This window comes from Rosa chinensis, chromosome 1, assembly GCF_002994745.2.
Source record: "Rosa chinensis cultivar Old Blush chromosome 1, RchiOBHm-V2, whole genome shotgun sequence".
In the NCBI taxonomy this organism is placed as follows: Eukaryota; Viridiplantae; Streptophyta; class Magnoliopsida; order Rosales; family Rosaceae; genus Rosa; species Rosa chinensis.
In genome coordinates this window covers 58,404,590-58,430,463 of record NC_037088.1, presented here as the reverse complement: position 1 = coordinate 58,430,463, position 25,874 = coordinate 58,404,590, and the positions used below count along the sequence as shown (strand labels likewise).

The 25,874-nt window shown below is 38.7% G+C and overlaps 2 long non-coding RNA genes and 1 pseudogene across 3 annotated transcripts; all 3 read left to right on the top strand.

The window, feature by feature from the left end:
• The first annotated feature begins 10,452 nt into the window (after window positions 1–10,452).
• LOC112170786 lies at window positions 10,453–12,401 on the top strand (annotated as a pseudogene).
• Window positions 12,402–12,534: 133 nt separating this feature from the next.
• LOC121052532 lies at window positions 12,535–13,199 on the top strand. Its single transcript, XR_005809391.1, has 2 exons — window positions 12,535–12,622; window positions 12,934–13,199. It is a non-coding gene; the product is annotated as an uncharacterized LOC121052532 (long non-coding RNA).
• A 1,452-nt stretch (window positions 13,200–14,651) lies between these two features.
• LOC121051719 lies at window positions 14,652–24,037 on the top strand. 2 transcript variants are annotated; one of them, XR_005806624.1, is made up of 5 exons: window positions 14,652–15,689; window positions 16,782–16,989; window positions 19,345–21,272; window positions 21,365–21,647; window positions 22,961–24,037. It is a non-coding gene; the product is annotated as an uncharacterized LOC121051719 (long non-coding RNA). The 2 variants fall into 2 exon arrangements; XR_005806623.1 differs by having other exon boundaries at window positions 21,365–24,037.
• The last annotated feature ends 1,837 nt before the right edge of the window (window positions 24,038–25,874 follow it).

Here is a 25,874-nt window from a genome sequence, read left to right as displayed (position 1 = left end):
AAATGTAAGCATATATGAATAGCTCACATTTGTGTAGGAGATAACTGACAAAGAAGTTAAAGCATATAATTGCTCATTTTGACAACTAGCCTAACAGGAAGTGTACGTGTCCACAGGTGATGGGAACGGCACAAGTGGCCCATATATATATGTGTGTGTGTGTGGAGTGTACGCAGGCAGATGTCTCCCATATTATGCAAAAAGCCGAAGCACGTGGTGCTTGAATAGTAAGGAGGAAACCATAAATTGATGGGAAACTTAGCTTGTCGGTGTACAGAGCAAATTGCTCGATGGTTGGGTGCAAAGAACATAGCCCAGATGGCGCTATTGCATGGATGTTCGATGCCTGCTGCATTTGAGATCTATTGAGCATCACTGTGATGAATGAGTGAGCGGTCTAACTCGGGTCGAGTGCAGATGCAAGTGTGGTGATGAGGTGATGATCACTGTTCAGCGCCGATGAAGGAGTTATCATGGGTGCCCATAGTAGATTTGCGTTTGGCAGTGGTGGTGTGGCTATGCGGTCAGTGAGGTGCTGAGAACGAGTGATGATGCTTGTGTTAGAGTTCAGCGGAGGTTTTGCCTGCTGAGCTAGTGGTGACGGAGTCACGGAGGTTTAGGCCAGCGGAGCCTTGGCAGATATGGTTCTCTGGCGGAGAACTCTCGGTGTTGGTTCCTTAGAAGAGTAGCAGAGTGCACTGGCCTGCCGGTGGTGGTGCCCAGCGAAGCACGGCCACAGGTGTGTGGTCAGCGGAGGTTGCTGACGGAAGTGATGCTTAGTGGCTTGATGTTCAGCGGTGACGCTTGGCGGAGCTGGTCTTGGAAGCCATGGTCAGCGGAGGTTGTCCAGAGGAGGTTTTGCCAGCAGAGCTATGCTAGCGGGGTGTGGCTGGCGGAGGGAGATGATCGAATCCGAGATTGATGATCAGATAGCCGCTGACAGTTGCCACTGACGCATGGCTATGATCTGCCGCAGGTGACTTGATGGCGCTACCGCTAGCTTGCTGACGCTGGCGGTGTTCGTTAAGTTAGAGAAGGATGGCTTGCTAGCGGTGCCGCTGATGGAAGCTCGGCAGTGCTGCTGATTAAAGTTTGTCGCTGCCATTGTTGGCGCTGGCTAGCCTTGCTGCTATGGCCACGAGTTGTGAGCTGTGATAGATACTGGCGCTAGCCTCGCCTAGCATAGGATGATAATTGAAGGTGGGATGGTGTCCAGAGTAGATCTCTGGGTGTCCAAAATAATTTGGCACCCCCAAATGCCCTTTTTTTTTGTTCAGCGTTGACCAACCTTGATCGGTGTTGACTAACCTTAATTTGATGTTTACCGAAGTTCATGGTACATGACGAAGCCTTTGTGTTGGCTTCCCACAGACGGCGCCAATGTTAATGTAGGTGACCGAGGGGTCTAATTAACGTAGAGAATGAGAAAGTAAGAGAGAGATAGACACAAGAAGTATAGTGGTTCATCTCCTGCCTTTGCGGAAAACTACGTCCACTTGAATGCTTAACTATGTGTGTTGGGCCTTGCGGCCCAAGGAGATTACATGAGTTGTAATGGGATAAAGTTTAAGTGGGAGGAGGGGTCCCTTTTATAGGTAAGGGAACCCCTCTCATTTATATTTTTTTAGATGTAGAATGCAAAGCCACTATTCTAGTCTTAGAAAGCATGTTTGTGAAGGTAACTTGGCAAGGCGGGGAAGGTTACTTCCCGGCGACGTATAGGCAGTCTCCGACCACCGTAGCGTAGCTTGAGTGTCGAGGTACGAGATGTATATCGTGGTCGGGTCCCACCATGGCTAGTGGTACCACTAAGAGGGTGTTACTTATAATTGGTGAGATAGCAAACTAGCTTGCTAGTAGAGGTATCTACATATTTCTTAATCAATTTAGTTGCATCCTTACCTTTTTGTGTCTTCTTTAATTTTGATAGATAAGTGTAGTGTTGCTATGGTGGAGGGAAAATATCAAGTTTTGAAGGGATAATTGAGAGCGACTATGAGAGAGAATAAGGAAAAATGAAGGAAAGTCTGGTTTTGATGGGTTGGGACTTGACTAACTAAAATAATCCTTAGAATAGGGGCACATGTGTATCATATGATTATATTTAATGGCAAAAATAACGAAGGTACTAAAATGTCAAATGAAGTGGATCCTGAGGTATTAAACATTACTCCTCTTTTATAGACCAGATACCAAATTGTCTAATTAGTCATTTCTCAATTTATAGCACCTCAACATCAATATCAATGAGTGGTTTGCATTGGATGTGCACAACGTGCACAGTTATTGAATATGGAAGTGCATCAGTGCACAATTAGTATTAGATTTGGAAAGCCAATGCATAATTAACATTGGCTATGGAAAAGGGTACACAATTTGCATTGGATATGGAAACTGAAATTGTAGCTATTGGTTACCATATTGGATACAAAAACAAGCAAACGTAGCTAATAAAAACTAAGCACGATGATCTGTATGTTAGAGAAAAATTTAGAATCTTATTTGTATTTTGACTCTAATCCACTTCAATTAAAACTCTTTTTTTTTTTTTTTTTTGAAACTCATTCTCAATCTGCACCTAATATATTAGAAATAGTAGATATGTTGCAAATTAAAACTTATAATTATGTCGGTGAATTAAACCTGGTTCATAAATACCTTTTATTTTTACTAAACGTATGACAATTTAATGGATACAGATATGCATAATTTATTTTGTAATTATGCCCTTTAACTTATAATACTAAAACTCTAATAACATATTAAATCTAAAAACATAAGAAAATAATGAAACAAATATTTGTTGCAATACGATTGAATATGGAAGTGCACCAATGAACAATTAGAATTGGATTTGGAAAGTCAATGCATGACTAACATTGAATATGGGAAAAGGTGCACAATTAGCATTGGATATGGAAACTGAAATTGTAGCTATTAGTTACCATATTGGATACGAAAACAAGGAACGTGGCTAATAAAAACTAAATACGATTATCTGTATGTTAGAGAAGAATTTGGGATCTTATTTGTATTTTGACTCTTGCCCACTTCAATTAAAACTTTTTTTTTTTTGAAAACTTACTCTCAATCTGCACCTGATATATTAGAAATAATAGATATACGGCAAACTAAAATTCATAATTATATATTTGTACCTAACAGTTTTTTTTTTCCCCTAAACCCTAGCCACAAGCCGCAAGAGTTTCTCTCAATTTTCTTCTCACTAGTCCGGTGACGCGTCCTACGGACGTTGTTGCCTGACGGGTAGGCCTAGTGTCGCCGTTTATCGACAAGTAGTGGCGTCGATCTGATCTTTGGTCAGTAGGCTTTGGGCTTCGACCATAGGGAGTTCGCGGGGTTTTTTTGCCGGCATAGGATGGATAGATGAATCGGAATGGGAACGACTCATTGAGACTAGATGGAGAAGACGTATGGGGACGTCGTGGAGGGGGTGGCTGGATCGATCCTGGCTTGGATGGTCGGGTGACTGGCTGGTGATGGGAAACCCCAGATTGAGGGAGATGGTTTGTTCCCGATCTAGTTTAGGGGGGATGAGTGGGGTTCGGATCGGGCTTGTTTGGGTGCTCTACTGCTTGGATAGGAACTTCTTGGTGGTTTGAAGTCAGATCGATCTCCGGCCGGGTTCCGGAGGGGTGTTACAAGGGTGGTGCTAATGGGTGGAGTGGTGAGGCCGCTATCCTGGTAGGTGTGACCGCAACGGCGGTGATGTGAAGACAAGTGAGGTGTCTCGATCTGCAACCAAGGTTTGGACGGCGAATGAGCGAGGGAACTGTGGTCACGGCGGTCAATGGGAGTCGAGATGATGGAGCTGCCGTTAGGCCGGGTCTGTGGTATTGGGCCCAATCTGGACCCAATATGGGAAACAGTGTTTTGGTGTTTTTTCTTTCCTTCTGGTTTTGGTTTGTGGTTTTTAGCTAGTTTGTGTTAGGTCGGGTGCACTGTAGGTGGTGGCAGAGACAATCATCAATTTGGCCTTCCTGAGGGTCGTTCCTGCCTAGTTTAGAGTCAGCACAAAGTCTGTCTGTGGCATAGACGAGCATTAATGGCTTTCTAGGAGGTCTTTCCTGTCAGGATTTGGGTTGGAAGTGATGGTGCTTTGGAGTAGTGATGGGATGACAGTGTTGGGTTTTCTTTAGTCTTAGGTCTGACTGTCCAGAAATCTCTTTGATCGAGTTCGAAGCAATGACGAGTGTTGGTTTGGTCGATCAATTGCTGGCCAAGTGGATTCTGGGTGGGAGTTGGTGTTCTTGGCTAAGTCTGCTCCAATACGTTTTGTTGTTTCTACCACTTTGTCTGGTGCCAGTTTAGTATTTTTAGTTAAGTCTTTTAGTATGTTTGGAGTTGGGGCCTAGTTGGGCTTCAACAGTGCGTTAGTATAGATGTCCATTTTGATGTCTAAAGTGGGAAAAGTTTCGGTTGAAGCTTTTATCTCTCATTCTCTTTGTAATCTTCGTTTTTATTAATGAAGTTCTTATTTGATAAAAAAAAAAAAAAAACTCATAATTATGCTGGCAAAGTAAATCAAGTTAATAATTATATATATATATATATATATATATTTTTTTAAGAAACTGTCAACTCAATTTTATTAATAAGAAACAGAATAAAAATTACAACTGATAGATGTAGAAACTACATCAAAATATAAAATAACAAAAGAAATACTAGATGCAACAAAGCATCGGAAATAAAACCTAACAAGGGTACGGAGGGATGCAATTAAGCATTTGATGAAGCACAGGACAAAGTCCGGGCTATGTAAAACGGGACCAATAGTATGGTCAACCATACTTCCACGCAAAGAAATGCATCGAATAGAGGGTAACCTTCTATCAAGAGAACCGCCGGTAGTGTGACCGATCTTGCCTACTCCAAACAAAATAATGCGCCGAATAGAGAGCAATCTTCTACCTAAATAACCGAATAAGTAATTCCAGCATGCAGATAAATGTAGGGCCCAAAAGAAATCTCCCGGATCCTAAATGCGAACCCTAAGACCTCGTTTGGTTCGCGGAAAGTAAGCATCAAGAAAGGAAAATTGTTCCTTTCCTATGTTTGGGATGCAAAAGGAAAGGAAATACTTTCCTAAAGCAAAGGAAAATAGGGGGGAAATGGTTCCTTCCATACTCTAAAGGAATCACTTTCCCCCTTCTTGCATTGCATTTATTACTCACAACATATTATTTTATTCTATTAATTACATACTTTTTAACAACTTTTCGGATAACTTCCCTTACATTACCAAACATCGGAATGGAAAGTTCTTCGGAAAGTTCATTTCCCTTCCCATGGGAAAAACAAAAGAACTACTTTCATTTCCGCGAACCAAACGAGGCCTAACAGCTTCAGGTTCATTCACCACCTGCCAAGCCCCAATAAGGAAAACCCAGCCCAAATCCCTAGTTGGGCAACCCAGCAGAATAGAAGCCCAGGCCCACCAGGATCTACTTTGGGCACCCAAAGCCTCTCTGGACACCCACCTTGATCGCTGCTCTGACCGCTGCTCCACCTTCCGTTGTCGGAGCAGGCACACCCCGCTCCCACCAAAGGGACTCCACCAACCTCCACCAGAAGTAGTGTAGGTCCAGCCCAAAACCCAGGCGCTGCTCCACCCCGATCGCAGCTCCAACGCGCTGGGAAGCTGGACCGAAATCTGACCCCTCACCGTCGACTTAAACCATGCCCGAGACAGCAGAAGACGCCCGATTCTCGTGGCCATCCTGATCCGAAAAGGCAACGTCGCCATTGCTTCTCCCCATTAAGCACGATCAGAATGGATCCGAAGGGAAGAGGGTACCCCATGCCACAATTGGCCCACCAACTGCTGCCACAGCGTCAGCGCTGCCAGAGCGGAACCACTTTGCTCCGATTTCAGGCGAGCCTGGATTGGACGAAGACGACGAACTCTCGGTGCCATCCCAGTCCAAGGACACCCCACCTCCACTTCCCTCCTCAGAAAAGAACAGCCAAGATCAGAAAGCATCTGAGAAAAAGAGGTCGTCGCCGACAAGATTGCGAGCCACGATCTATCAGGCGACATGGCATGATCCGTGCGCCAAGGTCTCGGCGCCGAGAACGATGCCTGAATTTTGCTCCATCGTTGATAGAGTAAGGGACAGAGAGGCCAAAGATGGCGCTCTCCCAACCCTAGCAGAGCGCTAGGTCTCGTCATTTTTTCTAGTTATGTTAATAATTATATTTAAACAACCATCAATTTTTATTAAACGTATGACAATTTAATGGATACAGATATGCATAGTTTATTTTGCAATTATGCCCATTAACTAATTATACAAAAACTCTAATAACATTTTAAATATAAAAACACAAGAAAATAATGACACATACTTTTTGCAATACGGATTGCAAGGAAAGATGATTAATTTGCAGATTTGAATAAATTAAATACAATAAATAATTAGATATTATTACTTCACACTCATAACCGTATATATATCAGATACTTATCCGAATATTTAATATAATATATTAATTTAGTATTTTATTTAGTAATGAATACTGATTTTTGTCTTTAATAAATTTATTAACTTATTTTGTTGATTATATTTTTTATTTTGTCACGGTTATTAGTACCCATAAAACAAAGAATACTAAAGTTCCCTGAACGACTCCTTATACATAATATATAATATAAACCTCGGGAAACCCTAAAACCTTCGGCTGCAATTTTGTTCTCGTCCGGCGGCGCCTGGACGTCGGAGCAGGCTTCCTGCCACACCATCGTCCTGGGTTTGCTGCCGGACAGGAGATCTACTGGTCATGAGTTTGTCAACGGGATTGTGCTCGGGTTTCGTCAGAAAGTTCGGCTGGGATGGTGCGAAGGGAGATCGTGCTTCACAGGTCCGGTCGTTGGCTCATGCTGCTGGTTTCTTCGATTGACGGTGGCCATGGATCCTGATCGATGGCGTCGGCGGTTGCAGGACCTCGACAACGATGAGTCTCTATGCGGATGCAGGTTGCGGAGGCGTTGGTTTTGCACGGCTTTGATCGCTGGGACGAAAGGGTGTGGCAAGGCGGAGCAGGGCGACGCTGGTCGTACGATGTGGGTCGGGCGGCAGTCTGCCGGATGGGTGCAGTACGACGGCGTGGTGGAAGGGACAAGGGGGACTGGCCCGAACCAATGATGGGCCTAGTGCAATCCATCGGTGGAATCTCATATTGGGATGGAACTGTTTTGGGCTGGGGTTCTGCCCTAGTCCATTACTATTTTGGGCTAGGGTTTAGGCTCTTGGCCCAAACCTATATTTTTAGCTTTTTGTCTAATTACAATAAGTTCCCTTGTTTTAGGAACCTAACGAGTGTTTGTTTTAGGCTTGTCTATTTGCTATGTTTTTCCATAGCTTATAGGCTCGCTGTTTTGCAAGCGATAAGTTCAAATATAGTTGGTCTATCTTATGTACCACTGTGGCTCCTTCACGAATCCTTGTTCTGACCATGATGTGTCAGCGGGTGGGTATGTAATGGCCTTCTTGGTATGCGATATTATTATCAATGGATTTCCATGATTCAAAAAAAAAAAACAAAAAACAAAAAATACTAAAAATATAAAAGAGTGTCATTTGCTCTACTCAAATAATACAGTTAGAAAAGTGCATCCAAAATGGGTGGCCACAACAGATTTTGCTAATAGTGCAAGAAATTCATTATTCATATACATATATATTTATTCTCTGTTCTCTTCTCCAAAAGGTGGTATCCCTCGTACCAGAAAAAAGAACAATTTCCCACTCAACAATAGTTGTTAATTAAGAAGACCAAGACCTAATGCTAATTAAAAAAGACCAATTTCCCACTCAACATTTTTCAGGTCCTGGTCTATGAACATAACCTATTAAAAAGAAGACCCAGAGCTGTTCTTTTCAGGTCTTGGTCTATGAACATAACCTATTAAGAAAAAAGAACAATTTCCCACTCAACATAACCTATTAAAAAAGAACAATTTCTCACTCAACGATTTCCCATTCATAACATAGGTGATGTTCATATGTTTAAACATTTTGGAAAACCCTTCATTGCTTTAATTTAAAGAAATATTTTAGTTAATGAAAACGGTGATATTTTACCAACTTTATTTTATTCGAATTAGTCCAGTGGAAATTCCGATGATATATACCTTCATATCTTTACTTCATGGAATCTTGAACAAGAACAATATATAAAATGACCAATATTCGATCTATAGCTGTGTTTAATGGCGTAGCTACATGGACATCAGGAGGGTCACTTGTGTTGAAAATTCTGATCATGGTGAAAATTAAGCCCTAAGCTAAAGAACAGAGGAAGAAGACGATGTACTTTTCTGATTTTTCTCTAGCTAGGTAGCCTTTTTTTACAATTGGTAAAACACACTATTACACAAAGTGAATCACACGACATGTATCAGACGACATACGACATTTTGGTGTCGTCTGAGTTAGTCAGACGACACATTAGTTATACTTGTCGTTTCTTCTCAAACTCAGCCAACACATTGTAATCAATTGGAGTTTGGTGAAATTGATAACTGTAAGACAACAGTTATTAGGACATGTGTTGTCTGAGAAATCAGAAAAAAACAAAAAGTTTAATTTATATTTATTTTTTGTAGCCAAAAGCCCAAAACACAAATCGGTCAAATCCTTTTGAGCTAGCAGATCTCCTTCCTTGGTCGTATCAAAGCCAAAAACTTCCCTCCGTTTCTCCCTCCTTTTTGCTCTCACCATCTCACCATCTCAGCAGCCTATCGAAACCAGACCTCACTCTCTCTCGCTCTCGCCTCACTCTCTCTCCGCCTCTCACTCTCACTCTCTCGCTCTCGCCTCACTCTCTCTCGCTCTCTCCTCACTCTCTCTCCGCCTCTCACTCTCACTCTCTCTCCGCTCGAAGTCGTTACCTGGTCGAGCTCGAAGTCGTCGAAGCTTAGTCGCTACCCAGGTGGTTTACTCTCTCCGCTGCCTGAGCTCGAAGTCGCCGAAGCTTAGTCGCTATCCAGGTGGTTTACTCTCTCCGCTGCCTGAGCTCGAAGTCGCCGAAGCTTACGGCCGCATCAACTCTGGTCGATTAGTCTACAGGTACTATATCCCTCTTTAATTAGGCCTTTGTTTTATTAGGGTTTGGAAATTTTCAATCTGGGTTTGTTGGGTATGATTAGGTTTGGGTTTTATTTGAGTTTGAGATTTTGAGATGTTGATGTCATTGCTTGTTCTAGTTATAACGTGAATTGGGTGGTGTTTGGGAGGTCCAAGGGTAAAGAAGGATAGCCGACTTGTCTCTCTTCTTCTCTTCTGGTCTGTCTTCATCTTCTTGTTCTGATTTTGAATAATGTCAAAAACCTTGAATTTCTTTACTTCATGTTCTGGGTGGAGCACAGTTTCATTTGTGCGATTTTGTCTTTTGAAAGCTGAAATTTTGCAGCATTTCATTGATTTTTGATATGGGTAGTTATGTTTTTGTGATTCAAAAGATGGGTCTTTGGTGATTTGAAAAACTTGATGGTATTTCTGGGTGTTTCTTTGTTCAATTGCTGAATTGGGTCTTGTTTAGAATGCAAGCTTAATGGAAGGGTCTCAGTTTATTTGGTTGTCATTTGGAGAAATCGCAAAGTGGAGGAGGAAAAATTCTCCGAAAACTTCTCTCCCACTCCATCTCTGCACATTTAGTCCCATCATAAGAAGATAGATTTACAAAATGTGTGAATTCTGTATATAGAATCATAGTTCAGATTTTTCATCTTAGTACGTACTAGTTTTATCTATATATATTGAGGAATCTTGTGTTATAAACAAGCTCTTTAATTACAAATAGAATTAGCGAATGTTTGTTTTCAGTTTTTGAGCTTTGAAATGGTTGAGGTGTTGTTGTACTAATTAATCAGCTTGAGGGAGAAGAAGCTCAACGAACAGCGAGGCGTCGGGATGAGCGTGAAAGGGGAAGGAGAGAGGCAACTGAGGACATGTCAGAAGACTTATCTGAAGGAGAGAGTAGAGACACAGTTGGTGATATTTCAGCTCATAATAGTGATAGCATTAGAGGAGGAAGAATGCGTAGAATCAATTCTATGGATGTGATGGAGAACTGGGCTGCTCATCAAAAGGAAAAGAAATTCTACATTGTGTTAATAAGGCAATGAGCTAAACAACTTTTTTTTTCCCTTAATTAATGCAATTTAAGTTTCAGGTTTTATGGAAGACGATGCATATGATATATCTTGCACTCTTGATACCACTTGATGCTTTAATTTCTAACAAGCAGTCTTCATGCAGCCTCCATGGCTTGATACGCGGTGAAAACATGGAGCTTGGTGTTATTCCCCATATTGTTCTCTATGCATGTGTTCTCCATATAGTCAATACTGGATACATTTTGACTAGAATCATAACATCTTCTATCAATTCATTGAGAGTATAAATGTTTTATTGTTATCAGGTCAAGTATGTTGTGGAACTTGCCAGGGCCTTGGGTTCAATGCCTGGAGTTTATCGCGTTGATTTACTAACAAGACAAGTTTCATCTCCAGATGTGGATTGGAGTTATGGGGAACCAACTGAAATGTTGAATCCAGTAAACTCTGAGAATCCCAAGAGGAGCTTGGGGAGAGTACTGGGGCTTATATAGTGCGTATACCATTTGGCCCAAAAGATAAATACGTTCCCAAAGAACTCCTTTGGCCACACATTCCTGAGTTTGTAGATGGAGCACTTAACCATATTATACAGTTGTCCAAAGCTCTTGGAGAGCAAATTGGAGGTGGGGAACCGGTGTGGCCGGTGGCAATTCATGGACACTATGCAGATGCAGGTGACTCTGCTGCTCTTCTTTCTGGAGCCTTGAATATCCCAATGTTATTTACTGGTCACTCACTTGGAAGAGATAAGCTTGAGCAACTTTTGAAACAAGGACGCCAATCAAGAGAAGAAATAAATACGACATACAAAATTATGAGAAGGATAGAAGCAGAGGAACTATCACTTGACGCCTCTGAGATTGTTATAACCAGCACTAGACAGGAAATAGACTCACAATGGTGCTTGTATGATGGCTTTGATCCAATACTAGAACGTAAACTGCGAGCAAGAATAAAAAGGGGCGTTAGCTGTCATGGCAGGTTTATGCCTCGCACGGTTGTGAGTATCAAAACATACATCTCTTCAAAGTCTTTCATTAAAGATTTGTCCTCCTTTCTCCACTGAAAAATAAAAACACATTATATTTGGTGGTACTTCTTAATAACTTGCAACTCTTGTTGTTATGGTTAGGTAATACCTCCTGGAATGGAATTTCATCATATTATTCCACCTGCAGATGGTGATGCAGATGGGGAAGGGGAAAGAAATGATGATGGTACTGCTAATCCTGACCTGCCAATTTGGTCAGAGGTTATAACTATTCTTTCTTCTCTTGCTTAGTTTGGATTATAAGCTTGATAGCTTTATGTTGATGCTTATTCTTTCATGGGTTGAAATGATAAATTGGGATGCGTGTTTTTCCTGAACTAGATAATTAGATTATGATGTAAGACTAATGATTTCTAATTGGCAGATTATGCGTTTCTTTACCAACCCGCGCAAGCCTATGATACTTGCTCTTGCCAGGGCAGATCCTAAGAAGAATATTACGACTTTAGTTAAAGCATTTGGAGAGTGTCGCCCTTTGAGGGATCTTTCTAACCTCGTAAGTTCAAATTCTTAACTGCACCTTCCTACTATGTAATTCAAATAGTCCCCTGACAAATAGATGAGGCTTCCTTATTCAGCCAACAAAAAACAGAATAATATATAATCATATATTTAAGGATGAACTTGTCACCTTTTGTGTCATTGCAGGCATTAATTATGGGAAACCGCGATGATATTGATGAAATGTCGAGCACAAATGCCTCTGTGCTTCTTTCTATTTTAAAGCTGATTGACAGATATGATCTGTATGGTCATGTGGCATATCCGAAACACCACAAGCAGTCTGATGTTCCTGACATCTATCGTCTAGCAGCAAAAACAAAGGTACTTTTATATGTTAATAGTAATCTTACAACTAGCTAGGTTAACCACTGCTTAGTCTGATTTAAAGTCATACAAAGTTCAGATTCCAATCAAACTTAGCTAGGCATGCTTGTGGAAATCACTTTCACTTATTTGAGTTGAAGCTAAACTGAACTCTTAGTGAAAGTTGGGGTTATTTAATCTCAAAGTCAATCTTGACTCTGCTCAGCTCGAAATACTGAGGTTATTTTGTTATTTACTTGACAGGAGTGGTTGTGCAAGAGGTTATTTTGTGCTTGGCTCGGCTCAGCTCGAATAACCTCATCATATTATTTCCCCCTTATAACAATAGTTGTTGTGCAAGAGATTATTTGGTTATTTACTTGACAGGAAAAGTGGTAATATCTCATGTTATGATTAGGGACGGGAGGTTGGTTTTTAGTGGCTCCCCTTAGATTTTCTGATAAGTTCAATCTCCATGTAGTTGTGAAACTATTGAGTATCAAACCTAAAAGTAATGTTTTTCACCAAGGCAAAAGACGGACAAAGACTGTGGATATTATGTAATGAGATATATGAAGGAAATAGTGGAAGATAAGAGCTTAGATTTTTTCACCAAGGTAATACTAGTTGAGGTTGCTTGGAATATAGTTACTGAAATTTTGGTTGCTATTGTGTTTCATGTGTTTGCGTGAATATGACTTTTGGTTGGTGTTGGTTGCTTGGATTATGTCAAGGTTGTCCAGAATGCTTGAAATTTTGGTTGCTGTTGTTTTACATGTCCTTTGTTGAACAATGACATGTATATGTAATTTTTTGGTTAATGTCGATTGCTTGGATATGTCAGTTGAAACATAATGCTCAATGACGTACAGCTATAGATTCTTTTTGCAAATTTGTCCATTACTAACTACAAACTAATTTATTTCAGTGGGAGAGAAGAGGCAAAGCAACATATACCCAGGAAGATATTGATGTGGTCAGAAATGAGTGGGCAAAGTTTATGGTGAAGACATATATGTAAGCATTGCGCTTGGTACTTATGGAGCTATATCTTCTTTTTTAGTTCAGTTGAAACTTTGTTCTATGGATTTGGTTGGACATGAGTTGATGCTTGTACTTTGAATTGATAATGTAAGATTTGCGAGAATGATGTATGAGAATGATGAAGTAAATGACAACTTTGAATTTCATATCTGCCTATTTCCGGATCAATTGTGCAAACTCAAGTCCAACAACATATATATGAATGTAACTGTTGTAGTGCAAACTATCACACAACACAAAAGAAAGGTCCAAATAAAGCTTATTGTCTGAGGAGAATTCAGACAACACCTTTATATACCAACTTGTCATCTCAAAGATATTCAGACAACATTTGCATCTACTAACTTGTCATCTCAAAGATATTCAGACAACATTTGCATCTACCAACTTGTCATCTTAAGCTAGTGTAGACAACAATGGCATCCAGCAATTTGTCGTCTTAAAGGAACACCGACAACAAGAAGGAAGAAATATTGTGGTCTGAGGTTCATTCAAGACAACAAATTCATCAACATTAATGTTATCTTAAATTACATTTAGACAACATCAGTATCATCAAACTTGTTATATAACTGTTAATTCAGACAACAAGAAGAAGAAAAAATGTGTTGTCTGAGGTTCACCCGAGACAACACCATATCGAGCAAATTGATATTTGTAATACATTTCACACAACATTTGGTAATCAAAAATGCTTGTGTGATGTTTACTTCACACATCAGGTCTCATACAATATTGTCGTTGAAAATATATAGCAGACAACAAAGGCTTGGAAAGATTGTTGTGCTTGGTGAATTTCACTCAACACCCCGACAATAAGTTGTTGTCTGAGTTCATACCCGACAACAGACTACCGTCATGAATCGAAATTTGGTAAATTTAGACAACACATATTTAGGTACACATGTTGTGTGAATGACCAGAGAGACAATTAAAAAAGAATGTTGTCTGATGGGGGAGATCAGACAACACGCCAGTTTACAACATCTCCATTTTCATTCAGACAACAGGCTTTTGACTGTTGTCTGATTCACTTTGTGTAGTAGTGACAACTCACAGTATTAAACGATAAATCTCACTATTTATACTGACTTGATTACTATCACTTTAATCTTTGACCAACTATATTGACTTTACCTATACTCTTAACAACTTGACCATGCTCACCTTCTTGACAAAGTCCATTATGTTTTAAGTTTTTATGTAAAAGAAATATTAGCTAATTATATTGACTTATTTTTCCCCTTCTAGAACAATAAAATAGTTACTTTCAATTTTAATTGACTAATTTATGGCACCTGATTCTAAATAATGATTGTGTTTCTTTTTAGTTTTTATATCTATTGCTCACCTTCGATCTCGTCCTCTCCATTGACTATGTATATCCATTACTTCTCTAATATATTGCTCAATTAACGCGTTTAATGCTTAACTCCAATGATTAACACGTGATTCTCATTCTGCTTTCTGGAAGTTGCTTTGCAACCTTGGCTAATTAAATAAATTATATGTCTCCTAGGATTCCATTCTATTGGTTTTGTCCAAACCCTAGTCTGATCTTGTATAAAGGATGAACTGGTCTCGTACGTGCTTAAATCTTCCAATAACATATACGTAGCTAGAGGAAGCACTGAAAGAAGATCTAAGATGTTGAGTGATCAAATCCTGCAAATGCTTGAGTTCACCACCCAAAGCTTGTTGCAACCTTTCAGTTCCTTAAGCCTAGCTAATGCCTGTGCTACTTCTACTCATTTTCCTCATTCTCCTATTCAAATGGTTCGATCATCACTAGCTGTCCTACTACGAAAAACTCACCACCTTCTCCACCAAAGCTCCTTATCATCGGAAACCTTCACCAAATAGGCACCTACCCTTATCGCTCACTCGAAGCCCTAGCTAAGCGCTTCGGCCCTGATCTCATGCTCCTCCATTTTGGAAGCGTGCCCGTCCTTGTGGTCTCGTCTCCTGAGATCGCCCGCGAGATCCTGAAGACCAATGGCTCGTCTTCTCCAGCCGGCCCAAGTTGACTGTGTTCGAGAAGCTCCTTAATGATCACAGAGACGTCTCGTCCACACCCTACCGGGACTACTCGAAGCAGATGAAGAGTATATATATTCGTTTCGCATCTTTTGAGGAACAAAAGGGTTCAGTCTTATGGTGGTATTAGAGAAGAAGAGACCAAACTGATGCTCAGGAAGATAGAACAACAGTCCACGTATTCGTCACCAGATCACTCAGTTGCTCTAAATCTAAGCGAAATGTTTTCGACTCTCACAAATGATGTGAGCTGCAGAGTGGCTCTTGGGAGGAAGTACTGCGTTGGAGAAGATGGTAAGATATTTCAGGAGATTTTGAAGGAGTTCATGGAGTTAATGGGACGCGCGTATATCGGGGACTACATTCCATGGCTTGCTTGGTGGAGCAGCGTCAATGGTTTGAACGCTAAACTAGACAAGATGGCTAAACAGTTTGATGACTTTTTGGACAGAGTTGTTCAAGAGCACATAGATATGGATGCAAGTGATAAAAAGTAGTATGGAAACGAGGATAAAAAGGACTTTGTGGACGTCTTACTTGGGCTGCAGAAAGAAAAAGTGGCTGGTTTTGCTTTTGGTACTTTCCATAAAGGCTCTCATCTTGGTAATCAAATCGATATCTTCATATCATAATGTATTTGCTTGACCATATCTAGTTAGTAAATAGCTAAATACACGTATAATACATGTATATTTACTCTCACTTGCTAAGAGGTTTTTTTTAATCCATTTCTCATTCTCAAAAAAAAAAAAAAAAAAGTCAAATGAGGAGTGTAGATTGTAAAATGAGGAATGTGAATTTTAGTCGCTTATCTTTCCATGTCATGTTTATTACTACTTCAATTCAAGGATTTTCCCATAAAATTTAAGCGATAATTTAAAACCAGTTTTTGAAAGTTGATAATGGATTGAGATACTTAATATTTATAAGGCTTTATTTAAAATCTGATGTACTTATAATTTATGGGTTGAGATATTACTGTTAACAAGCTCTTTCTTCTTCTTTTTCTTTCGGATCTTCTTACTAATTCACAATGAATAGAGAGATGTAATAGGCAACACCAAAGTCTTACATTATTGATACGAGAGTACTCTAACATTATTCCTCCCAGATGCATTGGACGGAAAATTCTGTAATACATACCAGTATGTCAATGTCATACACATATTTATAAATGTGACAACAAATTTGTTCTCAGAGTGGTAATTAAAGTTGAGTCCTATTTTGTATAATCGTAGTTTTATTAGTAGTAATTACATCACCTATGATTTTTTTTTTTATTTGTCAATCACACGGTGTCCTCAAAAGCTTCCTAGGCCCAGAGACTAATTCGTGCTCGGGGGATCTTGTCAGAACGTTTCCTCCCCCCTGGCCACCAAGAATATTTGGGATTTAACTCCAATAAGCCTATGACTTTGTTACATGTTTTGAACAAATTCATTATCAATGTTGTAATTTTTGTTTAATTATATGTAAATAGTGTAAATGAATATGGTAACTTTGTTCTCAATGTTGTAGTTTTGATTCATATAAGTTGTAATTTTTGTTCAAATAGATGTAAGATAACTGTATGATAAACATCACAGTACCATAGCTTGTCCCGCTTTGGACATTTCAATTCCCCGATACTAATGTATGAATTGAGAATCATCTACATATTGAAGAACTCATGGCATATCTCATTTTCTCTAGCAGAAGAAGAAAGGGAATATCTCCTTGCGTTGATGGTGTTAGAAACTGAGCAAAAGACAAGATTCACTCATTTTAGTCAGAAGGGCATCCGGCCGGAGCTGTGCATATAACCATGCCATACGAGCTACTAGTTGACTGCAGAATTTTAACTGGTTTACTGTAGTGCCTTGGTCATCAATATTCCGATTTCCGAAAAATTTCAAACATTGAGGTATGTTTATATATTAATTCGGGCATTGTCTGGACACAAATAGTCAATTGTCATAATTTCATTAGATATATTTGGCTATTTGCAGTACCAGCTAGCTCCCATTGATGGCATTCCCCTTACCTGCATCTCAATGCTTTAATTATCTAATGGTTCTTTACTTCTTTTCTCCATGCATGCATTCTTAATGTATGTTCTCCTCACCACTAATGAACACGATTCATATTCTGCAAAACCAAACACTCATTGATATAATGATATATACATTATAAGTTAATATGCCAAGACTCAAATATACTTGCATTGCTAAAGAAACACAAGAGGGTTCTTGTTTCAGAACGTCGGGAATCACATGGGTAGAACTAGTGGTCCTTACTCATGGTATATACATATTAGTGAACATGAAACCGATTTGCTTTCAACAATGGCACTCAGATTAGAACATTAACTAGCAGGATAGATTTTCTTTGTAATAAGCTGCATCATGTATTTGATAGAGATTCAGAAACCTTCCTTTTTAGAAAGAGTATAACACGTACACTAGTAGAGAGACTGAGACTTTGAATATAAGATATATATATATATATAGTCCTAGAATAATCATGACTCTCTTAGAAGAGTACGTAAGATCCTCCGGTAAAAACTGCAAAAATCATGGTATACGTATACCTCTGTGGTTATAGCAAACTCACTTAACTATAAAAATGTTCACAAGCAAGTCAACTATATGCCGTTGTTCAGTTGTCTTTATGATCTTTTCATGAAAACAGTATACTACTTTTGTATATGGACTAACAGCACCAATCTTCTTCACTGAAATATACCAATGTTTTCTACAAAATTACCACTGCTTGGATAACCAGCCAATTGCTTTTCCCTAAAAGCATCAATGCTTTTTACGAAAAGTACAAACACCTACAAAATTAACTTCATACTAGTTAAGATATGCAACATTCTTGGCGTAATGTTTCTTAGTTGTGACACCCTACAACCATCGAACAAATCTGGAAAATAATAGTACTGCACTCTTTGAAGAACATGTGTTTCCATAAAAACGTTGGTTCTAGTATAGTGTAATAGAGGCACTATTTGAAGTAGGTGTATATCAGAAGTTGTTGTCATCAGCAACTAATCCAACCATCATGGTTTGCTTCCTTTGGATATATATAGGGAGACAAGCTAGTGTACTGGTGGGTATGAGATACCCTTATTTACAACTATCTGAACAAAAATTTACAAGTATTTGAACCAAAATTACAACATTGAGAATAAAAATATCCATATTCATTTACACTATTTACATATAGTTAAACAACAATTACAACATTGGCAACGAATTTGTTCAAAAGCTTGTAAAAATGTCGTAAGAGGTGTAATTACCATTATTAGAACTACGATTACAACATTGACAACGAATTTGTTCAAAAATTTGAAAAATGTCGTAAGATGTGTAATTGCCATTATTAGAACTAAGATTACACAAAGTACGACTCAAATTACAACTTTGACAACAAAATTTGTTCTCACTTTTGTAAATGTGGGTATGAGATACCCACCACTACACTAGAATTTCCCATATATAGGTACCATTACAAAGGAAAAAATAATAATCAGATATTAGAAACTAGAGTAACAAATATAATCAACTAACCTTCTAACTACTTACTGTAATTACTGCTATATAATATGTAAAATCAAAAACATTTAGAACTATAACAAACTTTGATCAGATTCAATACGCCAAAGTAATGACTAGATTTTTGCACCGAAAAAAAGAAAAGAAAAGATAATAACTAGGTTTATTGAGCACAATGTCGTAAATTTCAAGATAAATGATTCTAGTAAATTTTAACTAAGGTGTTTAACTGTTAATGTATATTCTATGTAGTGGTTAATGTATATTAGTTCTATTGAGTCTACAATAGTTAGGACACATATAAAAATTTTGTGAAGTAGAAAATTAGCTTGACAAGAAGACTTCATAGACATTTTAGTTTCTGAACAGCTTTTAGTTATCCATTTTCGTAACCATTAATTGTAATTAAGTTTCTTAATACTCAGATCAAAATAAAGCAGTACAAAGGGTGAAACACAATTTATATTAGGATGAGCACCAAGCTATGCAAGCACAACATACAACTTATAAGTCTAGATAGGCTCCGCTCTGATCAAAGTTGATCAATCAACGTAGTGAAGGGAATACCTATCTCCGAACTAGAATGCCATGCTGACTAGCCAGAATTGCATAAAAAATTTAGTTTCAGTTGTAGCTCAGACAAATCCATACATGCCAAATCGTCGACCTGTGAAATTGAATAACAAATACTATGAACTAATTTGTTGAATCCATGGTTTTAGCTGTAGAAAGATGAGGGAGTAATTTAATTTAAAGGAACCAACAGCCATACCTCACACTGAAGAGAGTGAAACGACCTCTTATTTGCTGCAGTGGAAGCACACTCCACAACGGTAAGGCTCTCTGCAAGCAATGCTTTGAGTACTCCTGAAAGAGAAAACCCTTCTAGCTCACTGCAATTTGTACTATTAGTACTTACCACAATCTCCACTCCACCCCAACATGTTGGGCCAACCATGATATTGGAAGTACTCTTGGTACCCAAATTTTCATTAATTTCAGGACTGAAATCATGTGCAGAACTACTGTACTGTTTATACACCCTTCTAAGCTCTTCCTTCTTGGCATTCAGCTCCTGTATCTTCTCCTTCAGCTGCTTTATATAATTCACTGCTTCATTTATGTGCTCGGAGATTGAACGTTTTCCCTGTATACCGCCATCAAAAAATAAAACCCGGCCTAGCTAGATTAATCATTGTGATTGATTTACTATCTAAAACCTAGATATGTTTGAACTCAACCACCCCAAAAAGAAATGGATCCCAATCTGTGCAAACTAATTACTGAATTAACTAAACAATTACCTTAATTAATTCAAGAGGGAGGAGGGATCGAAGTGATGCAGTGCGAATCGCCATAACTTGTCTTCTTTGGCGCTCATTGTCCCTACGCATGATCTTCCTTTCGTCAGAATCAGTAGCCATATTATTAATATTTGCTTTACTAATATTAATATTGGATAGACCACGTCCCTGCAGATCAGATGGCAAAACCTCATGACTACCCCGCATCATGATCAGATCCTGTTGCATAAAATCTTTTTGGTGCGGAGTCGAATACATTTGTAATTCAAAATCTTTGCTTTGATGATCATGAGGGAAAGGAAACATTGAACAAAGACTGTATATGTATTAGGGTAAGAGCAACTATAAGGAGCTAAAGGACAGAGATACGTTTGTTGAGATAGTGTGCTTAAGATTCCCGGTTATATTTTTTTAAAAAAATATATATATATCCTGGTTATTTGTTAAAGAGGACATGCTCTGGAAGGCATATATTAATATAAAAGCAAGGTCTTGTGAGTAGTAGTCAGTACGCATTCTTTCACTTTTGTACTAAACCAATTACTGCCTGTTACTTTCACATTTGGTGGAGCATAATCTGTCGGAAAGTCGGCAGTTTTTTTTCTTTTTCGTTTTTCTCTCTCTTTTTTGTTTTTTTGTTTTGTTTCTGGTAAGTCAGCAGTTGGACCCGACCCGGGTTTACACTATGGGACTGATCGATCAACCTCATTAAGTGAATACGTATGGAGAGCTACTCCTAGCCTAAAACAATCTCGTTCCTGCGTGTCCGATTATATTGTATATACAAAGCAGATCGATATTGATGCGAATATCCCCTTAAGTTGAATTAAGTAGTTTGTTAGGAATATAAAATAACAAATTACATATAAGTTATTGACAAAAGATGACTTAACAAATACATCCTCTAAAGATTGAATAGAAAATTACACACAAGTGTTATTTTGAAACTTTAATTAGCCATAAAGCCACCTGATTTTTCTTGTTCACATAAGTCCACTTACATCTTCAAATAATTTAATTTTTGACAATTTTGCCCTTTCACCCAAAAAATATTCCTATATTCTGATCTGATTCAAGCTCTCTCTCTCTCTTCGATATATTCTTATCTATTCAAGCTCTCTCTCTCTCTCTCTCTCTCTCTCTCTCTCTCTCTCTCTCTCTCTCTCTCTCCGACTTGCGACTGTATCTCCGGCGACATCACCAACAGGCCAAGCTCCGGATCTCGAGGTTGTCAACGGTTATGTCCAAGATCGTCGGGATCCGCTTCTCCAACGAAGGTAACTCACCGTCGTTTGGCGCATCTTCACTGAATCTCAGTTTCTCACCGGCGAAGCCATGTTGAAAAGGTAACTCGCACTCTTTCATCATCTCTTCCTCAAAATTCCATTACACAATCTCCGATCACTTTCACCGACGCTTCTTTTTTCTTTCTTCTCAGTTCAATTGTCCAATTCTTGTTAAGTCATGCAGATCGGAGGATCTAAAGTCAGGCATGTAAATTCTCTTTTGCAGATTTGTCTATGCATTCGTCGATACTAGTTCACATTCAAAATTCGCAGCAATTTTAGTTAGACTATAAATTTTGATTGTTGAATTTTCACGCAGGGGCTGTTTGGATGATGGTAATGAGTCTTGGATGGTGAGATCAGAGGTAGGGAAGAGCGAGAGTACTAATTCCAGAGATCAAAGATTTGTTTTGGGCCATTCCAAATACTACTATAGTACCTTCCTCTTCTTCCTCTTGTTTCATGTTATTTGGAATTCATCAGCAAAGACACTTCTCTATTTAGATATCACTGGATTATTATAGTTGTTAGTTTGTTCTTAGGGTTTGAGATGATTGCTCATGTTTGTATAGCGCTTACTTGATACGGTTTATTGGTTTCTTTTATTGATTTTATCCGTCCTCAAGTTTACATGACTCTTTGTTCTTTGACCTGCAATGAATTTAATCTGATTGCTATTGCGGGCATGAGTTTGCAGATGGCTTGGGGTTGAGATAGCTATAACACTAGAATTACTGTATTTTTTAGGTTCCTCATGTATGATGCTTTACTAGCCAAGTGTTGATTTAATGCAAACAAGGTGAGTTCTAGTAAAAAAATAAAAAATAAAAACTTTTTGCATTTTCGTGTATTTTCAGTACCAGCTTGGTTTAGATGGATTGTAGTTGTTATTGGTGTGCTTTAGGAGCATTTTGGTTGCTGTGTCGGTGGTGTTGCCAATTTTTGTTCTAGGCTTACATTGGTTTAAGCTAACAACTCATTCCTTCTAAATAGATATGGCTGGTCAATTGGTTTGAAGATAGGGGCCTTGTCATAAATAATTTTATTTTGAAATAAAGCCATGCTGGTATGTGATATATATAGTGCCAATTGTATCGCTGACTTTTCAACACAGTGAGAGTAGCTTTCTATCCCTATGTTAGTACCTTTCAATCTAATGTTAGTAGCTCTTTTGTTTTCACTTTGATTGATTTCAAGACAACAACTCTCTATAACTGTTATAGTGGTTTTTCAACACAATGATAATAGCAATCTATCCATATGTTAGTAACTTTTCAATTTGATGTCAGTAGCTTTTTTGTTTCCATTTTTATTGATTTCAAGTCATTAGCTCTCTATAATTGTTATAGTGGCTTTTTAACACTATGATAATAGCTTTCTATATCTATGTTAGTATCTTTTCAATCTGATGTTAGTAACTTTTTGTTTTTATTTTGATTGATTTCAAGTAGTCTTTTGTTAATAGCTTATCAAATTTAGAAAAGCATGATTTTGAATGAAATTTAATTTTCTTTTTGTTATGATTTCGTATCTCTAGCATTTCTTGTTTGAGATTTTTGTTACACTATAAACACGGATAATCAGCTGGTTTTCTGCAATCAGTATGTATGTCAGTAGCTTTTTATTACTGGTTTAGTAACTTTGTGCATGTGTCATAGTAGCTTTCTGTGTCTATGTCAGTTTATTTTTAAATTGCTTGTTTTTAGTCTACATTTCAAATACTAATATTTTGTTGTATCTTCTTGCAGAATTCTTTCCCTTTGCATTTGCAATAGTAGATTTCGAAAATCATGTGAATTTGAGTACTGAAGCCTCCATTGACAAAGAGATTATCCGGCCAACCAAGAAATGTTGAAATGAAGTTTGATGTTGAAGGTGGCAAAATAATGTCTATGGTTAGCGTAGTGTGGTAGAGCTTGACAGTAGTTTTATAACTATTGTAATAGATTTTCACAACTGTGGTAGTGGTTTTTAACAACTATGGTAGTAGCCATTTTACATAATTATATCATTGTTGAACCTGCATACTTTTTGTAGCATTGAATATGTTTTCATTTCTCAATTGCAGTAGCTTTTTTATTTTGGTTGTATCCTTTATATTTCCATATCTTTGTTAATCTTTGAGAATAGCTTTTTCAGTCTGTAGCTTTCGTTTTGCTTAGTTATTGCTTTTGGCGTTGTTGGGAGTAACTTTTGATGATGGTGAGAGCAGCTTTCTGATGTTGGTGACGTAGCTTTCTTGTGTTGGCAACAGTAGTGTTTGTTAGTGGTGAGAGTAGTTTTTGGTGTTGGTGATAGTAACTTTTGCTGGTAGAGATAGTAGCTTTTGGTTTCGTAGAGCGTAGCTTGTGTTAGTGACATTAGTTTTTATTGCTTGTAACAGTAGCTTTTATGACCTCGTCATAAATCTCACACCAGCGTAGTTTTTGTTGCTGGTCATAGTAGCTTTTGTGACCTCGCCGGAAATCTCACCAGCGTAACTTTTGTTGCTAGTGATAGTAGCTTTTATTGCTAGTGATAGTAGCTTTTGTGACCTCGCCGGAGATTGCCAGAAATCTCACCATAGTAGCTTTTGTTGTTAGCGACAGTAGCTTTTGGTGTTTGTGACAGTAGCTTTTGTAGTCGCCGGAAGTTGGCCGGAGACCCATCGGAAGTTGGTCGGAGACTCGCCGGAAGTTGGACCGAGGTCGGCCGGAGACCGGCCGGAGTCGGCGGGAGGTCGGGCGGAGTTGACCGGAGACATCGCCGGAGGGAAGAGAGAGAATGGTTGTTGGCTTTTTACTCTAGTGGCATTTATGTAAATATATTGGTTTTTATATCCAAAATATAACACCATTTTAAATCTAGTGGCCTTATGAGGGAAAAAATTAGTTGGTGGCCTTATGGCTAAAAAAACATTCAAAGATGCACTTATATGTAATTAACCCAAGATTGAATTAAACATGTAAGGACTAAAACTTACAAATAAGGACAATGTGCTCTCTACTTGCCACATGTCATAAGTTAATTTACTTGTTTACCCTTAACTACTTCTTTTAACTTCTAATTCATTTATAAGGATCAAATTTTACAAATAAGGACAATCTGCTCTCCACTTGCCACATGTTATGAGTTAATTTACTTTTTTACCCTTAATTACTTCTTTTGACTTCTAATCCCCTTATGTTATTTTTTTTTTTCTGAGAATAATTCTTTATGTTATTTTTTTTTTTAGAATAATCCTTTTATGTTACTTTTTTTTTTCTTCTAAGAATAATCCGTTTATGTTACTTTTTTTTTCCTTGAGAATAATCTCTTTTTGTTACTTCACAAAACCTCACTCTCTTACTACTCTCATCTCATCATCTAATCCTGCTACTGCACTCATACTCGTCCAGTTCTGCTACTCGCTTTCTGCTACTGCACTCGTCATTGCCTAATCCTGCTACTGCACTCATACTCGACCAGTTCTGCTACTACACTTGTACTCGTGTTCTGCTACTGCACTCGTCATCTTCTAATCCTGCTACTGCACTTGCTACACTCATACTCGTTCAGTTCTGCTACTACACTTGTACTCATGTTCTGCTACTGCACTCGTTATCACCTAATCCTGCTACTGCACTCATACTCATCCAGTTCTGCTACTATACTTGTACTCGTGTTCTGCTACTGCACTCGTCATCTTTTAATCCTGCTACTGCACTCTTCATCATCTAATCCTGCTACTGCACTCATACTCGTCTAGTTCTGCTATTGCAATCGTACTGATCTTGATTTAAGAGTTTGATAATAAAGGACGCGACAAGATGAGTTTGTGGGAATTTTCGGGGAATTTTTCGGATACCCGAACTAATTTTTATGAATTTGAGCAGTTTTAGTATTAAAGAAATTATTGCAGAAAATAAAAAAAAATTGGCCCGATCTGGTCCGTGTGTTATCTCCATCACTTGATATCAACCGTTTAGATCAAGAATATAGTGGCTGGAATAGGACCGAGCACACCAGATTGTACCATAAGCTTCAAGCTTCTTCGACCCCGATCGACGACCCGCGACCCGAATCAAGATCCGACCGGAATTCTTCTCTCCGACCACCTCCGGCCTGGAAACCTATCGCGTTCGGTTCTTCACACCATCGTCGTCAGGCCTGTGGTTGTTCTGATGGTGCACCGTGGACGGAGTACGAACGCCGGAAAGCGTATAGCAGCTCCGGCGGGTTTTGCATTTTCCAGAGCTTCTAGTTCGCCGAAATCTGATGTGAGATCGACCACCGCATCGGAGCTGAGGCAGTGTCCGGAGTTAGACGAGGCGACGTTGAACAAGAATTGGAGATCTCTTCCTCGAAGCCTTTCATGAATGAGTCTGTTGCCGGAACGGGATCAGAATCGTCGAGGAAGTTCAGTGGGTCTTCTCTAAGTCGCTCAACTTCGACCGAGTCTCCTAGTCGAACTGGTAGCTCCCAACTTGCTTCGTGATAATCATTTCTTCCATTAGAAATAGAAGAAAATCTGATGAGAGATGAGAGATGAGAGGTCTGATAATGGCAGTACAGTAATTTTAATGAAAAATTGTATTAATTCGTAATTACACATGAAATTTCAGAGGTTAAGTCTATTCCATTCTCTTTGGGCTTGGGCTTTATGTCCTTAATTGTATAAATCTAATACAAGATGGGGTTTAT